Here is an 8,725-nt window from a genome sequence, read left to right as displayed (position 1 = left end):
ATTCATTGACTTATTTGTACATCCAGCAACCACTCTGTTGATAGGAGTTTCCCCTCCTAGGATCACTGGTGACATGAAGAAGATTCTCCAGCTCTCTAAGTAGTACAGGATAGGTGACTGGTACCTGTACAAAAATCACACAGAAATCAGGATGTATGGGTGTGAACTTTGCCCTTTCAAGTTACCTAAGTATGTTCCCATGAGATTATTTGCACTAGAGTATTTCAGACAGATCATAAATGCAGATTTAGTCCATTTTTGTGCTGCCAAGAAGAAGGCTCAGCTAAGAATAAAGAACCAGCTAGGCCCTTTTGTCATCAATTCTAGGGATGCATGGAAAGAAGCTGAAAAGATTTTAGAAGACCACCTTAGATTACAAAAGAGTTTTTGGTGGGTGCCATATGACCCCAACAGTTTTATAAGTGACAGAAGGATAAAGAATAGATTATCCCCTTATATTCACCATAGGATCCCAGAAATTGAGCAGTTTTCAAACTTGGATGAATGGGTAGAAGGGACCCTAATAGAAGATATTAGTGAGTAGGAAAATATGGAAAATGCTATGAGAGATCTTGAAAAAACCCTTGACCTGGACTCTTTTGGACAGGTACCATTCAAGCTGCCTCAAAATCAGCAATTGGTACATCCTTTGCTGGAACTTCTCAACAACCTCCACAAGAAGCCAACATACCAGCTACAGGAACATCCAAAGGCAAAGAAATAGAGACCACAAAACAGCCTACAATGACAAATCAGCCTCGAATGTCCAAAGAACAGAGTCAAGTGCCAATTCCTCCAGCTCAAACCAAAACAACAGAAAGTCCATCATTGCAAACTCCTCTAAATGAGGAAAGAAATAAAAAGAGAGATAGAGAAACCACCACACCTATCAGTGGACCTATAGGACAGCCTGGAGCAAAGAGACAAAGACTAATCCTCTTTCAAAAGAGGAAATCATTGAAGAAACTTTTATCACCCCAAGAAACTCTCCTAGGTTGTATGTTGGAGATGCTCGGGAACGTTACAAACTCAACATGAATGTTGGAAATGGATGAATGGAAGGAATGATGCTTATCCAAGCCAGATAACCACTTCTACTATGCTTAACTCCAGACATGGGTGAACACCCCCAGACTACAAGGCTTTAGACTACCAACTACTCACAGTTTGAGGATTAGGTGAATATAGAGAATACTGACCACACCAGCAGATGCACAGGGCCCTGTGATGGCCGGCTGCAACCAGTAAAGAGTTCTGCAATTCTATTTCCTAATGCACAGACAGGATGATAGCTCTCTGGCACTAAGTAAACAGAAACCTGCATAACACATTCAATGATACATACTAGACTTCAACACAGAGGTGGGATGACAGCCCCTCTAATGTTAAATATCAAGAGCACATGAACAAATGCATAACAAGCACAACCTAGAATAAAGTAGAAATGGAAAGTGAGAAATTAACAACAAAAGAAGCTTGTATTCGCTGAAAATGAAGACCAGACGCTGCAAGTATCAAAGTAGTTGCAGTCTCCAAAAGTTGAACCTTACATCAAAACAACAACCATCAACCCTCATTACATCTGTGTTCTGGGTATATATAAAGTTTGATTACAAAGATATTCTGTTGTTCTATGTGTGGAGGGGTCATAATGGACCACCAACCACCTTAACTCTCTGATGGAGTCTCTGCTGCAATCTGCTTGCTTCCATGAATGAATTTGATCTTCTCGGATGCTCCGCTGTACTTCTCGAGCAGGTGGAGTGTAATATGGATGACCTTCCACGACTGATAAATGCGTTGATCTGCTCCAGGCACGTCCTCTTCCCCTTGGCCATACTGCTTGTTAAATGCAGTGGTTTGTTGCTTTGTACTACTCCATGACTGCTTTTTCGATTTGGGATGAGTTGTGTGTGTTGTGTTGTCGCCTTTCCCCTTCTAGCCTTATGTCTCTTTCTTGATGGCTATTCGGGCTTCTGCTTTCCCTTTAAAATGTTTAATTAATGAACGTTTTCTGTTTACACAGAAAACACTGTAATACTGTAAATCCCACCCATTCTTCTTCTTTTGGTCTTCAAAAGTCCTCAAGCATGGTTTAATTATCTATCGGGTTTGCCCTTCAGGTCGATGTCGCCTGTCGCACTTGGCCGATTCCCTCGCTTCCCTTTGTCTTTGGAAATTCATAAAAAACTCTAAAATTTTATAAGAAACCATTCATAACGCCATCGGGTCGCATGCATGTATATGTAAAGGCCCTGCCCATTTGGTTTTCCCGATTGTGATCTGTTGATCCGATCATCTGCGATCGCTGATCGGCGATGTTTTGCATCGAATGGCACTTCCTGCCTGTGCCGATTGCACCTGCCGATGCGATCCGCCGATGTGGTTTGGCCCATTGATCCGCGTGCGCGATCGACGGTCCTCGTTTAATCGCTAATCACTATTGCCATCGCCCCATGTTTGCACCGATTTTCCTCCTCCGATTGCGACCCGCCGATTAGATCTGGACCATTGATTAGCCAGATCGAATGGCTATCGTGCATCCATTGTTTAAGCCTACGCCTGTGGGTTTTGATCGGCCAGATCGAACGGCTATCGTGCATCCATTGTTTAAGCATGCGCCTGTTTTAGAGTGTTTTAGTCCTCTCGATAGTGTATTGCCGACCTTCGAAGGGCTTTCCAGCTGCAACTATTTCGATCTATGGATGGCCTTTGCCGAAAATTGGAGATTTCAACAGCATGAATGGATCCCTTGGCATGATTTTAAGTAGATTTGCAGACTTTTGGAGTGTTTTGGATCCATTTTTGGGCCAACCAAGCAGACCAAGCCTGTCTCTGATCATAGAAAATCCTCGTTGTATAGCAAAGCTAACACTGGCTCCTTCTGGGGATGAGATCCTCCCTGTGAGGTCTTAAGAACCTGCGGATCAATGCCTTTCTGATGAAAACAAATTAGCAAAATTTCTAGTGTTCCATTGGGCATGGAGTCTAACTATGCTTACACTAAACTGATAAAACAAAATATTTACAACTTTAAGGCCAAAAGACCTTAAATCACATAAATTTTCAGAAAACGCCCATTAACTGGGTCATCAAAAACTACTTCTCCTCCCATGCTTTTCAGCATGAAGGTATTGTTCCCTTAGATTTGAGAAATGATAAAAGGCCCTGTCGAGAAAGCATCAAACTTCCCATGGTTTCCTTTCTTTTCTTTCAGTGCATCCCTGTTATAGACATTTTTGTGCCTTACAGCATGAAGCATGAAATGTCAATAATCTGAGGGATCCAAAGTCCCTAAACATGTTTTTCCTACCCCTAGAGGAACAAGGTCAGCGAACTATAGCACTTCAGATTAGTTCTCCACTGAAAAACACTCAAAAACAGGTCAATTTTGGATCATGTCAACTGCTCCACTGAGCATCTGCGTTGAATGTCAACTGCTCCATGGTGTACCTGCGCTGAATGTCAACTTCATCAAAGGCTACCTGCGCTGAGCGAGTTTGGACATGTGGAGGAATCTTTCCTCAATGTGTCAGTGCCCAGGAAGCTTCCAAAATGACACTTGGATCAAAAGATTCGCCTAAGTGAAGAGTAAGAGGTTCTAAAACTCCGAGTGGAAGGTAGAATCTCCAAGTGGACTCAATAACTGAAGAACAACTGGGGTTGAAGAGGACAAACAGTCACACATCAAGCTGACTTATCTTCACTCCAAAACTCTATATAAGGATCTCATCCCATGGGATCTGGAGGCCGGAATTTTGTGCAAAGAATTGCTGTTGGTTTACAGTTGAGAGTATTGGGTGATTGCTTGAAGGAGGTGAAGAGGAGATTTCTTTCCGTCGGGACGGTGATGCTGGATTGGGCCTCTTATGGTTGTATCACTACCTGAACCTTACTTTCTTCCATCAATAAAGCATTTGAGGTTCTTCTATTCGCATGTGTTTCAATGATGTATTGTCTTACTTGCGTATTTGATTTATGCTAATCCTTGAATCGATTATGAATGCATGCTTCTTGTAGTTTCCTTTTCTTGTCTTGTTTGCAGGATCTTGTGTAGCTGGGCCCGTGAGAAGACTTGGAGCTGGGAACAAGCAGCAAAGAGAGAAGACTGGATCGACCATTCGCGCAAGACATTGGTGAGTGGATCTCTTCCTTTCCTCTTTTGCATGTCATAAAGAAGTAATCTTAGATAGCTTTGCTTTGACTGTTGCTAAGGAACTATCACCCTTAGAGTGGGATAGGGTCATTCCGTGTTGGATACTTTTCCCCCCAACAGACTGGCGACTCCGCTGGGGAATCGTATCTTGTTGGTAGCTTGTGTTTCTTGCTATTCATTTCCTAAACAAAGGGAGTACCGAATCGAACTGCATTTGAATCCTTCGAATGCAAAGTAGAGGGCAGCTACTCTAGCTCAGTTCTGGGCATGTTTATGATTTGAAGAGCTGATCCACAAGGACTCTTAATAGCTCTTTGTGATAGTGTTCATCTTCCTTTAATCATCCTCTAGTGTATACTTGATTTATAGCCTCTGATTTGGCCTAAAACAGTTGATTTTTGAGCAATCTGTGACCCGGAACCAAAGAGAAACGAGAGTTTCCTCTTCAGCGCCACTGCAGTGAAGGCTCTCTGCGTTTCAACGCAGGTCCCGAAGGGGCTACCTGCGCTGAATGTCAGATTGACAGTGCAGAGCCTGCGCTGAACCAGTTTTGCATTGTGCAACTGGGGTTCCCTGCCTTCTGTTGCCCAGTTTTCAGTATTGTTTTTGCAGCCTGTTATCAACCTGTATACCCATTTGAAACTACCTTTCTTTGCCATCATTCCGCCTCGGTTGTATGAAGAAACTGTGATTGTTCTTGTTGTATTTCTTATTTCATTTACAATTTCCCATAATGGAAGTGAACTAGTCTTGCTGTGGCCTCTTAGATCTAGACCTGTGATAAAGTGTCGTTTTGATTCTAAGAGTTAGTTTATTGCTGTTCATAGCTGATTTAGCATTTGCTTTCGTTATATGGTTCGAATTTCAGTATTTCTAGTGTCGAAACGAGTGAATCTTAAGGTGTTCTTTGGATTATTGGACAAAAGCTTGTTTGCTTTCACTTGAAATTGAATTCGAAATTATACAACAGCTTTCTTTTTGTAATACATCAACATTAAGGAAGAGGAAAAGAAATACTTGCATTGTGCATGTGCATTTTGAAAGTTTGCATGTCGATTTAGGAAAAGTGCATCAGTGTGTGCTCTATGATCTGTGTGAAAAGTTGATGTCTTTCTTTTCCCTCAGTAGTTAAGATTTTCATAAGTTGAAAGAATTGAAAAAGCTTGCTTATCATTCTTAGACTGCATTTAGGAGTTGTATCATACATCACGTGGTGATCCATAAAGGCAAACTGCTAAGCAAGATCAACCTAAAACGAATTGAATTTACATAACAACGCTTTGAAACACAACGAAACACAGTACAGGTCTAGGTAGAGACGTGTTCCGGCGTCGTTAAACATAGTGACTGTCGATCTCTACGAAGGAGGGTGATTCCTCCTGAGGGATGGTAGCACTAATACGGGCTTGTGCTCCCACGTACCATCGCGTATATATTGGGAGACCCCTATAGGAATAAAGCCTTTATCCATAGGAAACCGTGTCGGCCGCCCTACTGATCGCAATGCAGTGAACACAACATTCACGAAGATCGACCACTCGTACCGTAAAACGTATTCTGTGGTTTTGCGAAAGGTTTGGCACACCCTCTGCCTAGAACTCCAGAGTAGTTTCTTTTGGCCTTTTTCAAACTCTATAACTGAAAAAGTCCATCCGAGCATTTGTCACTTCGGGCTCGTTAATACATCGAAGGAGACTAGAGTCATCTTTAGCTTTTTCTCGACTCTTAAAAAGTGAAAAAGCAAGTTGTGTCTAAAGCGTCGTCATATAAAATTCATTTTAAACGGAACATAATCACCTCCTATTCCTGCGTTGATCTTTGAAGTTAGTCTTTTGGCATCGTAAGTTCTTATAGAATTGCTAAGAAATCTTTTGGATAGACTAGATATGTCTGAACAACCGTCGACATCTAGGACTGTGTCGTCTGACACAGCAGCAGCAGAACCTCCTGCTGCTACTCCAACGATGTTCGCTGGTATACCATCTGTCCCGGCAAATTGTCAACAACAAGTCGGAGTCCAATCAGGGACGACAATATGGTTAGTTCCTATTTCTTCATTCGGATTATCATCTGGTACTTCTTATGTTGAAACTCAACAAATTGATCCAATGTGTCTTCAAAGGCCAATTTACCCTTTAAGTACTGGATTTCCACCATGTGGAGGGCAATATGCTCTTTCATTGTTCCCTCCTAGAGAACAACCATATGAGAGTTTACAACAAGGATCAGGTCAAACTGGAATTACATCCAGCAGTTGGGTACCAATACTGCCTCAACGATCAGGAGTTGCATATTCAATGCAACCAGTACACCCTGTGTCGAATATTCCCACCACACCTGCTATGGCGAATGCGTCGCAAGTACAAGCGCTACCTGTTGTAATACAACAACCTCTTGTCTCAGCGGCTCAATCACAATCTCAGAGTAGTGCCTCCTTATCTGGAGCGACTCAGGCTCAAACAAGTACTGTGACTCCTCATCTTGGTCAATCATCCAGTATTGGTCAACAGCAAATGGTCCAACAACCGGAGCTGGTTCAATCTCAACAACCGCCATTCCAGCAATCATATCAAGGACCTGAGCAACAAGTCTTTGTAAGTAATGGGCAACCATGCTATAATGGTTATACCCATCAACCTTGTCAGAGTTGTCAGCATTATGCTGGTCTGCAAAGACCCATTGCTCAGGAGATACCATCTTATCCTGGATATGCTTCGCCCAACCTGAACCAACAGTTGCCTTTTGTAGCAACTCTAGAATTACCAGATCTAAACCGGCTGACGAATGATCCAATTGCTTATGCCCCTTGGTGGCCAGCAATTCCGCATAAACTTCCATCGGACATTCCTAAATTCAATGGAAATCCAGGTGAAGACCCGTCGAATCACGTCATGACTTCTCATCTGTGGTGTTCATCGAACACTCTAAACGATGATTCGATAAGACTTCGCCTCTTCCAGAGGACACTGACAGGTCCAGCGGCTAAATGGTACATTGAATTGCCAAGAGCCTCTTTCGACAATTTCAGCTCCTTAGCCACGACTTTCTTAACCCAGTTTCAATTACCAATCAGGTATGAAACAGGAACCGAAATACTGACCAACTTCAAACAAACGACAGCTACTCACATATCTGATCATATACATGAGTGGCGTCGTCGTCGTAGGATGGTGAAAACTTACGTTCCCGATCAGCTGTTAGCTGAATGGTTTATAAAGTCGTTACTTCCGGCTATAACGGAAGATGTGGCCAAGGGAGGAGTCGTAACAGAGGAGCAAGTCATTGCTCGCGCTCAATATTTAGACTTAGTATATACTCAGTCTGGCATGCTCTACGACAAAGTACCTGACGCCCCTAGACCTGAATTTTCAATTCCTCCCCCTCCTAAATCGAATACTGACTCTCACGCCAGTAATGGCGTGACTGGCAAACGCAAAATTTCTAGTCAAAATGCAAATGAGGAACTTCTTGCCTCAGAAGTAAATGCCATGTCGACCGACAAGGGCAAACAACTGAAGCAACCAGGGGGCAAGAAGAAAAAGAAAAGGAAAGGGAAACCCCCGACAGGGTGTCATATATGCGATGAGGATCATTGGACGAAAGATTGTCCACATATAGCTGAAGTTAAGAAGCTCTTTAAGAGTTCGAAAACCCCAACAATATTGACTGATCCGTTTCCTAACCCAGGAAAAAGTCTGGTTGCTAATCGAAATGCTTCCCGATCCCAAGTGCTTATGTTGTCCACCTCAAAGCAGCAGAATAATGCTTTGACAAGGAATAAAGATTACAGGAATCCAAAGCAGTTGAACAACAAGGCAAATAGACAACCTAGTAGTCCAACAACAACTTTGACCAAAGTTGTGCCACCCATCATTCCTAAACCAATGATAAAGTCGCCAAAGGGAGTAGTACACAAATCGACATTTAATCCTCGTGAAGAAATAACACAGGATTATAATATAATAGAGGACCTGGCCCAATCGTCGTCCGCTATGTCGACACTTGAGGTAGCGCAAAATTGCACCTCCCAAGAGCAAGCTTTACTATCAGCGATAAGTGGAATTGGCCCAATGGATTCCAATCTTGTGGCCTTTGATCATAAAGGATATGACCCTCAGTTACCAGCTCAACTAGCTTTCCTTATTCAAGTGAGAGCCCTCAACAAAACTGTTCATCGAACAATTATTGATGAGGGGGCATCTACATGTCTTATGTCGATGAGTTGCTGGAAAAATTTAGGCTCACCACCCTTGTCGAAATCGTCAACGACATTAAAAGCATTTGATGGACGATCATACACTCCATACGGGATTTTAAGTAACTTGCAAGTTGAACTGGGGGGCAAAACAGTAGAAGTTGATCTTGAAGTAATCGACGGAAACCTCGATTACAACATCCTACTGGGAAGGCCCTGGATATATGCCATGGCCGCAGTTGTGTCGACCTACTTCAGGAAGATTGCATTTCCCTTTCAAGGAGGAATTACAATCATCGACCAACAAACTTTCTTTCCCGACAGTTCACAAGTTACGGGAGGCACTCCAATGATCCATGGAAGCAATCATTCGC

Source organism: Pinus tabuliformis, chromosome 1_1 (assembly GCF_031772625.1).
Source record: "Pinus tabuliformis cultivar Carrire ecotype Pingquan chromosome 1_1, CPIR1, whole genome shotgun sequence".
Taxonomy (NCBI): domain Eukaryota; kingdom Viridiplantae; phylum Streptophyta; class Pinopsida; order Pinales; family Pinaceae; genus Pinus; species Pinus tabuliformis.
This window is presented reverse-complemented; position numbering follows the sequence as displayed.